This window comes from Canis aureus, chromosome 8 (genome assembly GCF_053574225.1).
Source record: "Canis aureus isolate CA01 chromosome 8, VMU_Caureus_v.1.0, whole genome shotgun sequence".
NCBI lineage: Eukaryota > Metazoa > Chordata > Mammalia > Carnivora > Canidae > Canis > Canis aureus.
The window spans coordinates 67,599,960-67,619,277 of NC_135618.1; the positions used below are offsets into that span (position 1 = coordinate 67,599,960).

At 42.3% G+C, this 19,318-nt stretch overlaps 2 protein-coding genes and 1 long non-coding RNA gene across 3 annotated transcripts in view; 2 read left to right on the top strand and 1 right to left on the bottom strand.

The window, feature by feature from the left end:
* Nucleotides 1-1,801, top strand: part of MYH16 (myosin heavy chain 16) — a 63,923-nt gene extending 62,122 nt beyond the window's left edge. The window contains exon 43 of the mRNA XM_077907818.1: nt 1,402-1,801. The gene's annotated coding sequence lies outside the window, so the exon portion shown is untranslated. The remainder of the gene's footprint in view (nt 1-1,401) is intronic.
* Nucleotides 1-15,074, bottom strand: part of LOC144319558 (uncharacterized) — a 65,251-nt gene extending 50,177 nt beyond the window's left edge. Inside the window, exon 1 of the long non-coding RNA XR_013385366.1 lies at nt 13,699-15,074. This is a non-coding gene — a long non-coding RNA (uncharacterized LOC144319558). The remainder of the gene's footprint in view (nt 1-13,698) is intronic.
* Nucleotides 15,075-15,098: 24 nt separating this feature from the next.
* Nucleotides 15,099-19,318, top strand: part of ARPC1A (actin related protein 2/3 complex subunit 1A) — a 32,962-nt gene continuing 28,742 nt past the window's right edge. The window contains exon 1 of the mRNA XM_077907817.1: nt 15,099-15,257. The gene's annotated coding sequence lies outside the window, so the exon portion shown is untranslated. The remainder of the gene's footprint in view (nt 15,258-19,318) is intronic.

Below are 19,318 nucleotides of genomic sequence, written 5' to 3' on the forward strand. Positions count from 1 at the left end.
ATATGGGCTAGGTCTGGACTTTGAGATACAGATATGAAAAATGAGTAAGAAAGAATGTCCTGGCCAGCCCGGGTGGCTCAGCGGTTTAGCATCGCCTTCAGCCTGGGGTGTGATCCTGGAGACACGGGATCAGGTCTCGTGTTGGGTTCCCTGCATGGAGCCTGCTTCTCCCTCTGCCTTGTGTCTCTGTCTCTGTCTCTCTCTCTCTGTCTCTCATGAATAAATGAATAAAATCTTGAAAGAAAGAAAGAAGAAAGAAAAAGAAAGAAAGGAAGGAAGGAAGGAAGGAAGGAAGGAAGGAAGGAAGGAAGGAAGGAAGGAAGAAGAAAGAAAGAAAGTTAGTTAGTTCTCCCTCAGGGAGCTCAGAATCCGGTGGAGAGGTAAAAGCAAACATCAACACAAGGCTGTGAGTAAATGCTCTGTGATGCTGTGTTTGCATCTCACTGGAAAGGATCACAGGGAAGGAGTGACTGGTTTAACCTGAGGTGACTGGGTAGAGCAGCTCCATTGAGGAAAAAGTCTAAGAAATGTCTAAGGCAGTGCCACTCAATGAGTGGTCCCTGTTTGTTACTTGCCCAAAACAACAAAAGTACAGAAACTGAAAGGAAGTTTATAGAAATTTTTATATCAATCGTTACTGCCATGACATCCAAATGCATGATCAAAGTATTTTATAAATGTATTAGTTTCTTATATTAAGTAAAATAAATGAAAGAGAACAAAATTTTTAATGGAAATTGAAAAGAATAAGTAAATTGATCTCTCACCAGCTAGAGAAGGAAAGAAAGGAACTCCAGACAGAAGACCCAACATATACCAAAGTGCAGAGGCTGGATTCTTACAAGGGAACAGTGTGACCAGGGAAGAGGAGCTCAAGAAGAGGGGAGGGTGCTGGATGTGGTGGGAGATGAAGCTAGCAGGACATGCATGTGTGAGGCTCTGAAGGGCCCCCCTGGGTACAAGTAGTCCATAATTTCTCTAAGGAAATCTTGTTAATTTTTAAAATCCATGTGTGGAATGTGACGAGCAGTGGCTTTTCTTTCTTAGGAAGACTTATCACAATGGCAAAACAAGACTGTGGGTCCCCCATGAGACCCCACAGGCCAGCTTGTGGTGAGCACTGTATCCCAGGGGACCACACTCCAACCCTCTTGATGGCCTGTATGGAGTCCAGGCCCAGTTGGGTACCCCAGACCCAAAGGTGTCTCTAAACCTTCACAACCTCACACAGAATTAACTAGCTATGACCCAATAATGGTGTCCATTATGAGAAAGGAAGCCTGTACAGCTGTAGCCCAGGCATTTTGGGGACACCGTCTCTCTAGCAAGAAGGAGGCAAAGATGTTAGAACCCCCAGCTCTGTTCATAAGGATGTTTTTACCCTCTCTTTTTTTCTTCCAGGGTGACACAGATCTCAACAGCAGACCATTGAGAGGGAAAACATATGAAAATAGAAAACTGGATATCCTGAGAATGTTTACTATGCAAAAGGAAGCACAAGCCAGAAAGAGACAGGTGCTACGGAATAAAGATAGCTGTGGGGGAAAAGAGTCTGAGGATGTAAATACCCAGCCATTAGAGGAACTAAAATTAGTGTGTCTTCTCTGAGACTGCATCAAGCTGTGTAAGCACTTGGATAACAGTAACTATGGATCTGTTTTAGTTGAGATCCTACATGTTCATGTCAAAGACGGAATATGTAATGTCTGTGTGCCCTGGCTGTTTTCTACAAGCAATTCCTCATGTGGACAGTTTTAATGCCCTGTCCCAATGCAGCTTAAATAAAGAAACCTGAAAAATAGACGGGAGATTGTGTATTAGCAATGAAATTTTATTTTTATAAGGCTTGCGAATCCAAGGGAAATTTTTATAATATGTCAGAATTCTGTTTTACTCCTATATTCTAATTCACAGGCTTACATCTATTGGAAACCATGAGAACTATGCAGTCTTGGTAAGGTTCACTGCAAATTTGAAAGGGTAGATCAAAGATATGAAGACTATCAAGGTTTCATCACGCTGAGAAAACTATAGAATCCCTGAATGGATGTTATAGGCTCCATCCAGGCTAAAGACACACAAGGCCCCCACAGGCTCTCTACCTCAGCATCTCCCAAGATGTTCAGACACAGGCAAGCTTTTCCTTGAATTAAGATTTAAGTTCTTCCTTAAATCAAGCTGAGACCTTCCCCCTGGCACCATCTACTTTTTAACCCTGGTTTTGATACCTAGACCTTGCAGAAGGTCGTCAATGGGAGATAGTTCTCATGACCCTCTAAGACTTCTCTTCTCCAAGGCTGAATATTCCTGGGTCTTTCAACCTTCCCAAGTGCGAGAGGGTTTGTTGTCACCTTTAATATCCTAGACCCCGTTCCTCCCCTCACTTTCCTAGTCTTTGGAGTGCAGGATTGGAGGAGACAGCACCATGAGGGCTCCCTGCCAGTACATAGCCCCCAGATCACACCTCTTCCTAGCTCTCTAGAAATGGTGTCTTCCCTTTGGCTTTAAGCATTCTGACCTCTCTCCAATGCCCTGGCAGAGAGAAAAATCATTGTTCAGCTGGTAAAGGAAGGGATGTTAACATGCCATTGTGACTCCCTCTCTCTCTCTCCACACTGCCCCATTTCACCCTTGTGAGGGTTCTACACCGGTACCCACTAGGAACCATTGGGTTCCTTCTGTGCAAATGGATCAAATGTGAAGACACTGCCCTCTGGTGGTAGGGTCTCCAACTGCTTTGTGTGAATTTCCTGGGAGACACTAAGTCACAGAATCATAGAATTAAACATATTGGAATCTTGGGGCTCAAAGGGATATTCAAGTGTCTAGTCCAATTCTCAGCCAGTTGGAGATTCCCCTCCATAACATCTCTAAAAAAATTAATTCAACTTGGACCTGAATCCTTCCAGTGAAAAAGGGCAGCCCATTGCAGTTTTGACTGACAATCATGGTTCAAAATAAAATGGAGACAGAATATGTCTCCTTGTATTTTGCCCTCATTTTGATTTACTCTTTACCTCTGTAATTACATAAAATAAGTCTAATTCTTATACTTTGAAGTCAGACAAACATGGGTTCCACTTTCTCAGCAGTGGGACCGTGGGCAACTTAACCTATCTCACCACTTATTTTCTCAACCATTAAATGAGGAATAATAACAGTATCTGCCTCTTAGGAATGTGAAGTTTAAACAAGATAACCTGGCATAGAGCCTATTATGCACAACACTTACACACTTGCCAAGTTTCTTCTAGCATTCTGTAGGACTTAACATTTCATCTCCCAAAGGAAGCTTGGCCCGGCTTGTCAGTCTGGCAGCCTACATCAAGAGACCTCTTACTAGAGAAATGCAAGGGGAATTCCATGAAGTTTTAAGACCTCATCATTGTTTCCTGGTGGATAGTCTATCCATGGTCTCCCCACATGTGGTGAATTTCAGAGCAGCTCCTCACTTTGCTGGATAGGGAGCAGGGGCAGAAGCAGATGTAAGTGGGCTTAGTGACTTGCCCAAGACCATTCAGTTAACAGCGACCTAAAAATTCTTCATTGAGTAGAATTAGGAAAGGCTTCTGATCCAGTATTTATAAGAACATGGATTTCATTTAGCCACATATGCTGTTTTTGCCTAAGGACATTATAATTTCAGAATGGCTTTAAGGCCTAAAAGGATATAATCTATGGCCTTAGAAAATAATAGCATTAATTAGTATGCATGAAGACCAAAATCAGGGCAGTGGCACCAGGTTCTGCAGAGTAAATGGAGCAAAGACTATTTAAATGGTTTTGCTAAACGTTTGGGACTAGCTTTCAAGGCTGCTAAATTTTGTATCACTGATTATTTTAACTGTATATTATTTCTTTCTGTATTCTTGATACTCTGCCATCTGAGGTCTCCCTGACTGAGGAGATATGCCTCTTCCAGAGCTTGCCGATTCTTATAGACAGCAAACGGCTTTCATCTAGACTAGCCAATCCAGAGTCCATACTCCAAATTATCTCCTCTGTTCTGCTTTTATATTCTAGGAGGCATTATTCTTCTGCCCTCATCGTCCCAGGGCCAGATACAAGACAATTAGGGACAGCTCCTGTACTCCAGAATCTACTGAAATTATTCAAACTAGCCAATCCTAAGCCTGCCTACCTTGTCTCACCCATTCCTTCCCAAAGAAACCACAGAAAAGACTTGTGTGCACACTTTCCCTTGCTCTTTCTGCCTGCTGGCCTATACTGGCACTTCTTCACATGGCCCTGAGTGGCATGACATGACATGCCTCCTTTATCTAGGGATGGGTCTGAGTATAAAAACTTCCCTCATGACAATCATTTCCATATCTGTATGTCTTACCACATCTGATTAAAAACAAATCCCAGGTACATTAAAAAATACTAATTATTGGGCAGCCTGGCTGGCTCAGCAGTTTAGCACCACCTTCAGCCCAGGGCATGATCCTGGAGACCTGGAATCAAGTCCCACATCGGGCTCCCTGCGAGCCTGCTTCTCCCTCCGCCTGTGTCTCTGTCTTTCTCTGTGCCTCTCATGAATAAATAAATAAAATCTATTTTAAAAAATACTAATTATCTTCCTCCTCCTTTCACATGTGAACCAACCCTGCAGCCCTGTACGGAAACCAGAAAGTCTGGATCTTCCCAAGGAGTAAACCTTTGGGGCTTCCAGAAATCACAAAATCATCACAAAGACCCCTTGACCTTTCCACCCATAGGCTACCAGGAATTGGGGCTGGAGATCTGTTGTGAAAAGGCCAATCTTGAGTTACAGTAAAATCACAAGACTGGAAGGAAACCTGCTGGCTATTAGAAGGGACTATTCTTCCCTTTACTTCCAGAACCCTGGCTTAGACTAACAAAAAATGTATCCTGCAGCTTTGGAGCATTGATTCCATAAAACTTTTTTTTTTCCATAAAACTTTTCTCTACACACATTTAAAAAAAATTCACAAAACTTTTATTTATTTTCTTTTAATATTTTATTTATTTATTCATGAAAGACAGAGAGAGAGAGGCAGAAACACAGGCAGAGAGAGAAGCAGGCTCCATGCAGGGAGCCCTACATGGGACTCGATTCTGGGTCTCCAGGGTCACGCCCTGGGCCGAAGGAGGCACTAAACCGCTGAGCCACCCAGGCTACCCAAAACCTTTAAATATAGGCAGCAAAATAGTAGCCAGGCATTTAGACCAAAGGGAAAAGTGTATTATAAGCATTAGGTTTAGCAATTAGGAAGGCCACCGTGGGAACAGGTACAAGAGAGACACTCACCCCCATTTTGGAAGATAAAGGAAGGCAGTCTGGGGAAAATCATGTCTTTGCTGAAGCCTAAGTATGAATAGGAGTTGCTCTCCCTCAAAGTGGAGGGGAGCATGTGGGAAGTGTAAGTGGGAGTAGGGAGGACCAGCTAAGAGCGCGCTTGGTGGCAGGTGGCAGCACATGAGCAACAGCTGCAGAGACATTCAATGATCTTACATGCCAACCCTGCATCACAGACAGTTTGGGAATTGAATTAGTTCAGTGTGAGAAACCCAGGTCTCCACCTTGCCACATCCTATCTTTCCACAACCATGTTTAAGACAGGAAAAGAAGGGGGCATTGGGTGGCTCAGTGGTTGAGCATCTACCTTTGGCTCAGGTTGTGATCCCAGGGTCCCACAGAGAGCCTGCTTCTCCCTCTGCCTATGTCTATGCCTCTCTCTGTGTGTCTCTCGTGAATAAATAAAATCTAAAAAAAAGGACAAGGAAAAAAAAGACTTCTTCATCATCCTTTTTATCAGGGAGCATATTTATTCCTCCCTAGGAGACTTGAGTCCTGATTGGCAGAAATGGGTCACATGCCCATCCTTAAACCAATTAGCAGCAAATGGCAATGGGGTTGCCACCTAAGGCAAGGAACATTTGAGGCTCATTCCCAAGGTTAAGGAAGGGCCTGGTCTCCCTGACAGCCACCCAGACAAAAGTAGGGGAGTCAAGAGGGTAAAGGTGATGTGTGGACTGCTCGTCACATAGAGGACATGGTAAGAGATGAAGGTGACAGAGCATAGATACCTTGATGACTTGTTATGGAGTGTGGACTTTATTCGGAGGGCAAGAGAGGTTTGTCATAATTCAATTCAGATTATGTTTATTTGGGGCAGAGAATACAACATAAGCAAAGTTGTGTCCACTGCATCACACCAGAAGACACATGAAGTCAATGTGTGCCACTTTGTGATGTTGAGTTTGATCATTTGATTAGGGTGGTGTCCACCCCCACCAAAGAATATTCTATAAAATAATTGGTGCGGACTCTTTAAGACTGTCAATGTTGTGAAATGCAAAAAAAAAAAAAGGGGGGGGGTAAGGAGCTATTTCATATTAGACTACAGAAACATGATAGTTAAATGCGGCAAATGATCTTAGATTGGCTCTAGGATCAAGAAAAAGAAATTGAAAAAAAAAAGTAAAAAAAAAAAAAAAAAAGAAAAAACGAAATTGAGGGGTGCCTGGCTGACTCAGTGAGTGGAGTGTGTGACTTGATCTCAGGACTGTGGGTTCGAGCCCCATGTTGGATGTAGAGATTACTTTAAAAAATTAAAAAAAAAATCGTTAAAGAAAAAAAGAAATTTCTGGAAAGAATATTATTGGTGAGGGACGCTTGGGTGGCTCAGCAGTTGAGCATCTGCCTTTGGCTCAGGATGTGAACCCAGGGTTCTGGGATCGAGTCCCATATCGGGCTTCCTGCATGGAGCCTGCTTCTCCCTCTGCCTATGTCTCTGCCTCTCTCATGAATAAATAAATAAAATCTTTTAAAAAAAAGAATATTATTGGTGAAATTTGAATATGAACTTACAACAAACTTATGTATTACATAATTTTTATAATTAACTTATGCTAATTATTTTGATAGTAAATAATAATACTGAATTAATGTTAAATGTCCTCAATATGATTGTTATATTATGGTTATGTAAAAGAATGTCCTTGTTCTTCAAGATAAATACTAAAGTATTTAGGGCTGAAGAGTCACGATGTCTGTGACTTACAAATGGTTCAACAAATAGGGGCACCTGGATGGCTCAGTAGGTTAAGTGTCCAACTCTTGGCTCAGGTCATGATCTCAGGGTCTCAGAAGAGGCTCTGTGCTCATTGGAGAATCTGCTGGAGATTCTCTCTCTCCCCCTCTCCTTCCACCCCTCCCCCCACTTGTCTCTCTCTCTCTCTCTCTCTCTCAAATAAATAAATAAATCTTTAAAAAGGGAGGGAGGGAGAGGGTAAGGGGGGAACTGATGGATACTAGATGGAAGAACTCAGTGTCAGAACTACCAAAGGTCAGGAACAAAGTGAGACACACATCTGAGGGTCAGCAAGTTATGCACAGTCATTGGAGCTGAGAGCCCGTGTCTGATCACTTTGGGAGTGTGTGCAGAGGGAGGCAAAACTTGAGTTAATCAGCATTTGAAGTTCAGGCCCAGGGATCCCTGGGTGGCGCAGCGGTTTGGCGCCTGCCTTTGGCCCAGGGCGCGATCCTGGAGACCCAGGATCGAATCCCACGTCAGGCTCCCGGTGCATGGAGCCTGCTTCTCCCTCTGCCTGTGTCTCTGCCTCTCTCTCTCTCTCACTGTGTGCCTATCATTAAAAAAAAAAAAAAAAAAAAATGAAGTTCAGGCCCAGAGGCAGCAACCAAACAAGAACAGTTATGCTCATAAGTAAACCAGCCATTTCATTCCATGCTCTTCAAAAATATTCACCAGACTTGCAATTTTCTACAACTTTAAATTTGTTCCTGGAGAGACAATCTTTGTGTTGGTCAGCTTCCCTCCAGATGTAGAATTAGTTAACTTTTCTCTAACAGTTTCATTTGGATCTGTGACAAAAGAAGCAGCCCACAAATATATCTGAAATATAAGCAGACAAAAGCAAAGATATGCTACATACTACAATTAGAACTATAGTCATCCTAGGTTAATCCATTTCTGAAAATAAGTCTAAGGTCCAAGAAGCCTATTAGATTATTTTAAATGAGAAATAAGAATGCATGCACTGCCTGCCCAAAAATTCTAACCAGTTTCTCTAAATTATCACTTAAACCCTCTTAAATTGGGAACGGGGGTGGTGTCAAAAGTACTCAAACCAAAATAAACCAAAAAAACCCTTTTAAACCTATAAAACAAAACTCTCCAAAATTTCCACATAATATACACATTTTACACGTTTACATGTATCATACCTAATTATTTAACACTTAACAAACTCCACAGTGATTACATTTGCCAGCAGTATGCAATGATATACATTATATTAGATGAGAATTAAATATTCCCTTAACCTGCAACAAACATACTGCAAAGCAAATAAACAATGTGATAATGTGTTAAAGATATATAATTAATGCAACACAATTTAGCAAAATGAAGTAGACAAATAGAGCAATTTTTAAAAATAATTACTTACCAAATGATTCTGGTAATGGAGAATTAGGGTGATGGACAACTCTCCTACTCCTGATAACTAGAAAAGTGGAAAAAATATACAAAGTATCTACTCAAAGATAAGAGAGAGCAATATGATAGTAAATACCAGGTCAAAATCCAAGAGAAAAGAGAACATCAGAGAATGAGCCTAGATTTTTGGACTCTGTGTGTGCATCTCTAATGAATAAATAAATAAATGAATAAATGAATAAATAAGAGACACACACACACACACACACAGAGATGCAGAGACATAGTCAGAAAGAGAAGCAGGCTCTATGCAGGAAGCCTGACGTGGGACTCAATCCCAAGGCTCCGGGATCACATGCTGAGCCAAAGGCAGATGTTCAACCACTGAGCCACCCAGGAGTCCCCAGAGTTGACATTCCTATTCAAGTCTGAAGGCCAGAGCAGCTGTACAACCAGAAAGAGCCAATGTTCCAGTTCAAAGGCTGTCAAGTGGGAGGAATTATCTCTTACTTGGGGGAGGTCAGCCTTTTGTTCTATTGAGTAGTAAATAGATGCCGCTATTGGATCATGCTCACTCACATTACAGAGGCAAGTTGCTTTATTCAGTCTACCAATCTGAAAGGCCAACCTCACCCAAAAACACCATCACAGAAAAACCCAGAATAATATTTGAGCAAATATCTGGACATCCCGTGGCTCAGTCAAGTTGACAAATAAAATTACCCATCACATCTGTGTTTTGGGATGGGACAGTAGGAGGGAGGATGAATTAGAAGATGAACATTCTTCTTAAGGATGGGAGCACAGCTTTGAGTCATCTGGAAAACCCAGAAAAATATCAAATCCTAAAAGTAGATTAGAGTGATCCCAGATTGCTGACATCCTCAGGCACTTGACAAATTTAAAATTAAAATCTTATTGGGGCAAAAATAAAATCATTTTAGGTGTCAAATTATTCTTACATAATTTTAAAATTAAAATATTAGATACAAAAAAATATTAGATACAACATAGATAACCAACCATATAAGAGGACAAGAATACAAAATGAGTCAAAATAAGAAGTTGGCAATAGAAACAGTCCCATAGGAACTTCAGAAAATGGCAAAAGCATGATATTTACTATAGAATTAAAATGTATGCCAAGAATAGCATATAATTATGGAGAAGAAGAATAATGGAATTAAGGTAGTCTAAGACCTTTGCAATATCCAGGAAGAGAAAGTACTAATCATTAGTTTGCTCTGTAGGACAAAAACCCTGAACTGCAGCCTTTGTTACTCTCTATGGTATAAATGCTCCCATGGTGGCTGATTTCAAGCTACCAACAAGAGGTTGCTGAACATGAATTTAGGAAAAGAGAGGCACAAGCTGTTCTCCTGAACCCACTGTGGCCCACTCCAGCACACCTCTAAATTAGTTCTTGAAAATGGAATTTAAAAAAATACAATCAGGGGATCCCTGGGTGGCGCAGCGGTTTGGCGCCTGCCTTTGGCCCAGGGCGCGATCCTGGAGACCTGGGATCGAATCCCACATCAGGCTCCCGGTGCATGGAGCCTGCTTCTCCCTCTGCCTGTGTCTCTGCCTCTCTCTCTCTCTGTGACTATCATAAATAAATAAAAATTTAAAAAAAAAAATACAATCAATCCAAAAGAAGTCAAGAAAGGAGAGAGGGAAAAAAAAGAGAATAGTCAGGACAAAAATAAAGCATATACTAAGATGATAAAATCAAATTCAAATATATTAGTAATTCCTGTAAGTGTAAATAGATGGATATTTCAGTTAAAAGATGAATATATTATAATCATAAATTGCAACTGCATGTTGTTTATGAGCAACACATCTAAAAGCATAAAGTAATAGAAAAATTGGAAGTAAAAAGAAAAAGAAAGATATACTAGTAGGCAAACCCTAACTCCCAAAAAGCTGGTATAGCTATATTAATATCAGAGAAGTAAATATTAAAAGCAAAAGCACTATAAGAAAGGAATATTCCGGAGCACCTGGATGGCTCAATTGGTAGCCCACGGGACTCTTGATCTGAGGGTTGTGATTCAAGCCCCACAATGGGTGTATAGCTTATTAAAAAAAAAAAAAAAAGTAGAGAGAATGCCATGGTGGGTCAGTCAGTTAAGCATCTGACTCTTCACTTAGGATCTGGTCATAATCTCAGGGTGGTGAGATTGAGCCTGCAGTCAGGCTCCCCACTCAGCGTGGAATCAGCTTCTCTCCCCATCCCTCTACCCCTTCTCCCACTCATGTGCATACATGCTTGCACTCTCAAATAAAGAAATATTTTTTAAAGGAATATTTCAGGGGGATCCCTGGGTGGCTCAGTGGTTTAGCACCTGCCTTTGGCCCAGGGCATGATCCTGGAGTCCCGGGATCAAGTCCCGCATCGGGGTCCCCGCATGGAGCCTACTTCTCCCTCTGCCCGTCTCTGCGTCTCTTTCTCAGTCTGTGTCTCTCATTAATAAATAAATAAAATCTTTTTTTAAAAAAGGAATAGTTCATAATGGTACATCCAACTCATAAAATATAACAATTCTATAACATAGTAGCATCTACAATATAGCCTCAAAATATATAAAGAAAAAATAAGAGAGTAGAAATAGACAACTCCATGATCACTTGGGACACACAAGTGTCCCAACACACTAACACACCTTTCCTTGGGACACACAAGTGTCCCAACACACTAACACACCTTTCCTAGTAATCAAGATAAGCAAGCAAAAAAAAATTAGTAATTAAGTTAAAAAGTATGCCATTAAGGTAGAAATCCATAACAAAAATGTAACTTAAAACTCCCATGTTTAAAAATTAAAAAATGCCAGGGATCCCTGGGTGGCGCAGCGGTTTGGCACCTGCCTTTGGCCCAGGGCGCGATCCTGGAGACCCGGGATCGAATCCTACATCGGGCTCCCGGTGCATGGAGCCTGCTTCTCCCTCTGCCTATGTCTCTGCCTCTCTCTCTCTCTCTCTCTGTGTGTGACTATCATAAATAAATAAAAATTTTAAAAAATTAAAAAATAAAAATTAAAAAATGCCAGTTCTACACAAACTCTTGCAGAAAATTTAAGAGAAAGAATACTTCTGAACTCATTTTACAAAGGCTGAATTACTCAAATACAAAAACTAAAAAAAAAAAAATTACAAGAAAAGTAAACTGCAAAACAAAATCCTTCATAAGCCAAGATTTTAAATTACTTCCTATTTTTAATTTTTTAAAGTATTTTCTTGGGATCCCTGGGTGGCGCAGCAGTTTAGCGCCTGCCTTTGGCCCAGGGCACGATCCTGGAGACCCGGGATCGAATCCCACGTCGTGCTCCTGGTGCATGGAGCCTGCTTCTCCCTCTGCCTGTGTCTCTGCCCCTCTCTCTCTCTCACTGTGTGCCTATCATAAATAAAAAATAAAAAAAAAAAATAAAGTATTTTCTTTGACTTTGTTATTACTTTTGGTACTATGTCTTTGAGCAAGTTGCTTACAGCTTCTAAAGATTTTTATTTTATGTAATCTCCACTCGCCAATGTGGAGCTCAAACTTCCACCCCAGATTAAGAGTCGCATGCTCTACCAACTGAGCCAGCCAAGTAGCCCTTAAATTGCTACATTCTTGTTTTTTTTTTAAGTTTTATTTATTTAAGTAATCTCTGGAGTGGCTGGGTGGCTTGGCTCAGTTGGTTAAGAGTCTGCCTTCAGCTCAGGTCATGCTCCCAGAGTCCTGGGAGTAAGCCCCAGTCATGCTCCCTGCTCTGCAGGGAGTCTGCTTCTTCCTCTCCCTCTGCCCCTTCCTGCAGCTTGTGCTTGCTTTGTCGATCTCTCTCTCTCAAAATAAATAAATAAAATCTTTAAAAAATATATTTAATAACCTCTACTCCCAACATGGAGCTCAAACTCATGACCCCAAGAAGCAAAATGTATAAGAAGTGGCCATGGCCTCCAGATTTACAGTCCAGTGAACTACAGATTTTACTTACCAAATTAGGGGGAAAAAAATACCTGGTATTCATAAGTTCAATCATATTGAACTTATAAGAAAGACATCAATGATAGTATGGTATTTATATACCATCTGAGACTACCTTATGCCCCTAAACACCCCACAAACTAAGTGGTCCCATCCCTGTGCTATGGAAACGAACTGAGTAAACAGCCTAGAGAAAATCTGCACACATTTTTCAGTCCTCTGTATTGAATTTTACAAGATTCTTTCCAGAGGAAACTTTCTCTCCTTGGAACCATTTAGGACAATATCTAAAGGAGAGGGCAATTAGGACAATTATTTAAAGCATAAGCATTATTAAGCATTAACATAGAGTATGTACTTATGCTTTTGCCCTTTGGTTTGCTTATAGCTTTTATAGGCATTGATTCAATAAACATTTCTAACAATCTCTCTGGTGGATAGGTGGTAGGCATCAACCCATAGAAGATATAAGATGGAGGGAGAGGGTAATCTGGCTGGCTCAGTTGGTAGAGCATGTGACTCTTGATCTTGGGGTTTGTGAGTTTGAGCCCCACATTGGGTATAGAGATTACTTTAAATTTTTTTAAAAAGAAAAAACAACAAAATGGAGGCATGTAAGTGTTCATTGACAGTAGTGTTCACTGTTGTTCAGCTTGGGCTCAAGGGAGAACCAATCTTCTTACTCTCCAAACCACATTCCAGATACTAAATCAAGACCCTCCAGAGAAGATGGAAATCCTTAGGCAAACATAATCTTTCTGACCTATGATTGGGTACTTTCCTGACGTATCTATATGAGCCCCCCCCCCCCAACTGGTGGTAACCTCTCTGTTTTTTGAAATCCCAGATGGTTTATTTCATTCATTCATAGTGTCATTCAAATATTAAATAGGACCTTCCACCTTTGAAGCATTGTGTATTTCCTTGTATTTAAAATTATGTGTGAACTGGCCTTGTCCTAACTTCTGAGCTCTTTGAGGACAGAAAGATCTTACCCAATTCCTTTGTACATTTATGGAAATTCTTAACACAATACTTGGCACTCGGTGAGTACTCATTAAATACTTGATGACTTTCTGAAGTTTGACCAAATTCCAATTCAATCCTGTTCTTACTCCAACTGACTCCATAAAGCAAACAAAATCATTCCATGATAGTATCCAACCTTTTACTTCCTCCCATTTCCCACTTCTAAATACCGCCTTCCCTGATACTAATTCTCTAAAAGAGAATCCTCATTTGGGGTATCAGATCAGTGTCATCATGCATGTAAAAAAACAACCACTAAAAATAACTCACCCTCTTTGGAACTCCAATGTCTCTTATAACCAGAGCATGACTGGATCATAGGAAATGCTCTGGACCCTGCAGGTATCAGGAGGCCAGCCCTGGCACCGTCCTGTATCAACACCTTCATCAAGGTTTACTGATTTGTATGTTATCCTCTTCTATCCAGATTATAAACTCCTTCAAAGAGAACCGTCTTTTGTAAGGAGGTGGGATCTAAATAAAAGTTGGTATTTTAGCTCTGGATACCAACTCTACATACTTCTGGATTGGTTCATGTAACTTGCAGACACATGAGGCATCCTTGCATCCATGTGTGCTGTCCTTCCTCTGCCAAAATGTCACTGGGAGGGAGGTATAATAATTTAAAACAGGAGGGAGGTAAATTAATGTAAAACGATCTTTCTGCTCTCTCATTTGTCCTCCATCTCTCTAGGACCAAAGACTTTGTAGCCATGGGGCAAAATAAAACCAATTACTTCCAATGCATTAGTGCTCCTTGGACAGCTGGATTACCTGGCCCTAGTGAACAGAGTGTGGTTCTGAAATCAAGAATGGGACAACTTGGGGATCCCTGGGTGGCTCAGCGGTTTAGCGCGTGCCTTCCACCCAGGGCGTGATCCTGGAATCCTGGGATCGAGTCCCAGGTCAGGCTCCCTGCATGGAGCCTGCTTCTCCCTCTGCCTGTGTCTCTCTCTGTGTCTCAAATGAATGAATGAATATTATATATATTAAAAAAAAGAATGGGACAACTTCACTTCTGCGAACATCACCCTCTGGGCAAGCACTGGGATCAAACTCGTAAGCCACGAGAGGCACTCTGTTGGTGACCTGCAGTGGCCCCAACAACAGGAGTGCTGCTCCAGGATTTCCACGGGTTCAAGGACGCCAAGTCTAGCTTGGAAGTGAGGTTCAAGGCATTCTGTAGAAGCTGCATCCGTGCAGCAATCACTGTCTCCACGTGTTTGGAAGGGTTGGGGGTTGGGGCAATGATGAATTCCCTCCTCCATCCCGTGGCGCCATCTTGGGAGCAGGGAACAAGTGATTCCAACCCCAGAAAGGTCGAGAAGGTTCCTCGGGGAGGGCCTCAGAGGCTTCCCACACCGAGAGACTGGCTCTGAAGAGGGACACTTCTCTCTGAAGGGAGAAAAACTCGTCATTCGTCGAGTCCCTGTGGCTCGAAAAGGCCTCAGTTCTCACTAATTCCTTTCCTGACAAAAGCACTTGTGAAAACGCCGACGCTCCACACGTGGTTCCGCGAATCTGAGAAAACTTCCCGAGGAAAGAAAGAAGCCATCCAGGCGGCTCCGCCACCACCTTCGAACCCGCGCGGACGCAAGACCCTCCCCGGCCGCACCCGCGCCGGCCCCCGGGTCGCGCGCCCAAGCGGGGCGCGTGCGCAGATCGCCGCGCCGCCGTGCTGCGCAGGCGCCGTGGCCATTTCCGGGATCTGTCAGCCGCTCCCTCTGGGCCTCGGTCCTCCGCCCGCGCCCGCCGGAGCCTGTTCGCGTCGACTGACCAGAGTCCGCGAATTCTCCGCTCCGAGCCGGTCCGGACTGCCCCGATCCCAGGTAAGGGCCAACAGGGCGAGCTCCTGGCCCTGTCGGCCTCCATTGGCCCGGCCTCGCCCCGGACTTGAACCCGCGGGGGCGGTGAGGCGGGGGCTTAGGCCGCGGGGCCCAGGGGCTGTGAGGGGCGGGCCGGGTCTCCGGGCCTGGCCTCCGGAGGTGGCGGGGGTCCCGGTTCTTTGTGGGGCCCTCCGAGCCCGTGGGGTTCCCGCACACACAAACCGCTTCCCTCGAGGTTTTCCAGCTCTGAGCCAGGATTAGCGGCTCCTCCACCTGCGCTTCCATAGCCCTGTTCACTTTTCTATGATGGGCTTTTATCGCAATCTGTAAAATTGTAAATGAGATGACCTCCCCCTGGTCGAGCGTCACGACGGACAGTTCCTTCCTTCCTTTAGCAGCTAGGTTGGGTCCTGCGCACGGTGGGCGACTCTGGAATGTCCCAGGGCAGCCCTCAGTCTTTCAGCTCTTGGGGTGGGAGGGCCTCCTCGAGTTCCTTAAGCTTACCCCTCTCGAGAATTGCCTTCTTTTTTTTCTTCTTCTTCTTTTAAAGATTTTATTTATTCATGAGAGACAGAGATGAGAGCTGCCCTCTCTTGAGTATTGCACAAACCCGCCCCTACTCGCTCCGTGGAGCCTTTTATGTAGCCCCTTCCACGTTCCAGCCTCTCCGGTAGGAAAACGGCCCAAATTCCAGTCCCGGTACCGCTACTTCGTTGAGGAGACCCTGGGAAGATGCTTCTCTGAGTCTCTGTTTCCTTGTCTGCAGTAGGAAGGTTCTTAGGGCCTTTTTTTTTTTTTTTTTTTTTAGGATCAAGTGCATTTATTTGCATTAATTGCCTAGAATAGTACCTGGCCCAGAGTAGGTGCTCGATCAATATTAGCTATTCCATCTGTTCTGGGCATTCTGTGCTTATCTCTTTTTCCTTCCTTTCTTACTCCCCACCTCCGCCCCAGACTTGAGGACCAGGGAAGTGTCAGATGTATTTATGCTTCTGGCCCTATCCCTGCGCTTAACTACGCTGCTGGGAACATGGTAGGCACTTAATAAATTGTAGCTTAGAATCTTTGATGAGAAAGCCATCTGTTCTCATACTGCAGCTCTGGAGCTTGAAGGAAGATGCTAACCTACTTTTACCTGCTTCGACTCATTGCCTAAATTACCTACGTTAGCCTCGTTCTGCCCTTTTCTTTTTTTAAATCAATTTTATCTCACCTTTTGGTACCAGGTAGGTCCTGGGTTTTTTCAGGTACCTAAGGAAAAAAGGAGAGTATCAGTCTGGAGGATGTTTTTGCCCTGTTAGGGAGTGGGTGTAACTGGCTGGTTCCTACCACAGAGTATTCAGAAGCCTTGCAAGGTTAATTCTTCTACCTATCATAGTTAAAGGAGGGGATTATCTTGGAAAAAACACTTGCTTGGAGGAAGAGTGGCATATTTTGATCTAGTTAACTAATCATATGCTGAAACAAATTCTGCATAAGGAAGTTTAAAATGATTTGCTGGTGGTGCTGGTGCCTGACATGGAAACCAAGTCTCTGGACATCGTGGAGGGTGTGGTGACCTTGTTGGAGTAGAGTACCTGGTATTGCTGGGTTGGGTAATGAGAGCAATTAGAAACTGGATGAATCACAGTGTTGGAAACTGACTCTAAACAGGGAACTGAAGTCTTCACTGTACAAATACTTTCAGGCTTCAGGGCCAATATTTCAAAATATATGTAGACATTTCCAAGTTCAGAGGATAATAACTGGTGTGTACTTCTAGAGATGGCTCAAAAGCCTTGGGTCAAAGGAAGAAAGGGAACTAACTTAGCATCTCTTTTGGGCTAGGCTTCGTACTACATGTTTTCACATGTTATCTCACGTAACGTACCTACAGCCTTAGAATGTCAGTAACTTGTCCATTTACATCTCTTTTAAAAATGAGATTTAAATGTTAAGTGATCGGCCCAGGATGTCATAGCTAGCATGTGACTAAGCTTTAATTGAAACCCAGGTTGCCTTCACTCCAGAGTCCATAGCAACCAAACATCAGAATGGCTATACTCAAAGTGATAGTTGAGTTGTAGAGAGAGTGCCTGTAATCATACTATAAATCATTTTTTTCTCTCATTGCTATACAATAAAAGGTTATCAATAGAAGCTTATAAAGTTTCATGTCACCACCTTTTCTGTCCCTTTTTCTCCTATCTATTCCAATTAAGACAGAGCTTTTCAGGTTTCACTTAAATATTAATCACAGTTTAGAATTAGAATTATCTGGCAGCCCGGGTGGCTCAGCAGTTTAGCGCTACCTTCAGTCCAGGGCGTGATCCTGGGGACCCAAAAATTGAGTCCCACATCCGGCTCCCCGCATGGAGCCTCCTTCTCCTTCTGCCTGTGTCTCTGCCTCTCTCTCTCTCTGTCTCTCATGAATAAAAAAATAAAATCTTTAAAAAAAAAAAATAGAATTAGAATTATCATCCTATGGCAGAAGGTCTGTTTTTCTTGGTACAGAATTCAAGCTATTACCCTCCTGCACTCACTGAGTTGATAAATACAGACTGTTTGCTGGGTGCCTTATACATTTGAGAAACATGAGTGCTGTCTTACCCTACAGACTTAAAATACCGACATGATTATAAATGAGATACAGGCCTAAGTATATGTTCAAATATGGGACTTGAATGATAAAACAAATTTAGAAGTGCAATTTTATTTATTTTTTTATATTTTTTAAATATTTTACTTATTCATGGGGGGCGGGCAGAGACATAGGCAGAGGGCGAAGCAGGCCCCCTGCAGGAGCCAGATGAGGGACTCATTCTGGGACCCTAGGATCACGCCCTGAGTCAAAGGCAGATGCTCAACCTCTGAGCCACCCAGGTGTCCCTAGAAATGCAATTTTAGGAGTAATTATGTCGTTATGTAAATGTTTACTTCTTTTGAAAGCTTTGCTACCTTGCTTGAAAAATTGAGTTGTGGGACACCTGGGTGACTCAGCAGGTGTGTCTGCTTTCTGGCTCAGGGCGTGATTCTGGAAGTCCCAGATCGAGTCCCACATAGGGCTCCCGGCATGGAGTCTGCTTCTCCCTCTGCCTATGTCTCTCCTCTCTGTGTGTGTCTTTCATGAATAAATAAATAAAATCTTAAAAAAAAAAAAAAAAAAAAAAAACCTGAGTTGAGGGGTGCCTGGCTGGCTTAGTCAGTGGAGCATGTAACTCTTGATCTCAGGGTTGTAAGTTTAAGCCCCACTTTGGGTATAGAGATTACTTAAAAATAAAGTCCTTTAAAAAATTGAAGAATGAGAAAGTCTTTGCATCTGTTCTTTTTAACTATACATGAAATATGTGTTTTTATTGCATGTAGATAGTCACATTGAATTATTATTTGTAGGCTTGTTTTAATTAACAAATGAGCCTATAAAAGATGGCATTTGAACTAAATTGCTTTTAATTAAGGAGATACTTATGACACAGTATGTTATTTTGAGTAACTGAGTAAAACCTGTTGTGATGGGTAAGCATCTGATATCAGATATAAAAAGAGAATCATGCAGTGAGCATCTGGAAGTTTATGTTTTAAAAAACATGTTAAGCAGCCTCATTTGAATTTATTTAAAACATTTTTTAAAAATTTCCAGTTAGATGCTTTTTCTTTACTTGTGAGTTGCAGTTTGCTTTCTGGAACATATAAGTAAAAAACCAGTGACCTAAATATCTCCACTTTAGAACAGAATATGAAACATGGACATTTCTCTGCCAGTTCAAGATACCATGTTTTATTTAAGGGTGCACTTAATCTCTTTTTGACCTTTGGATTCCTTTACAACAATTAACAGAGACATTTCTTCTGCTTTCCACTGAGATTGATTTTTGCTTTATCTGCTGAACTTTGATCACTTCATAACCTTCTGGTGTCCTTTCCATTTGTTTCCTATTTACATGAGAATTCCTATCGTACAATTCAGTCTCCACCCTGGGTTAAACACTTGTGCTGAAGTGGATTGAAATTTCAGTGTTGTATGAGTGCCTTTTAGAAATAATAAAGGGATGGGGGATCTTGCTGCTTTAAAAAAAAATTCTCAT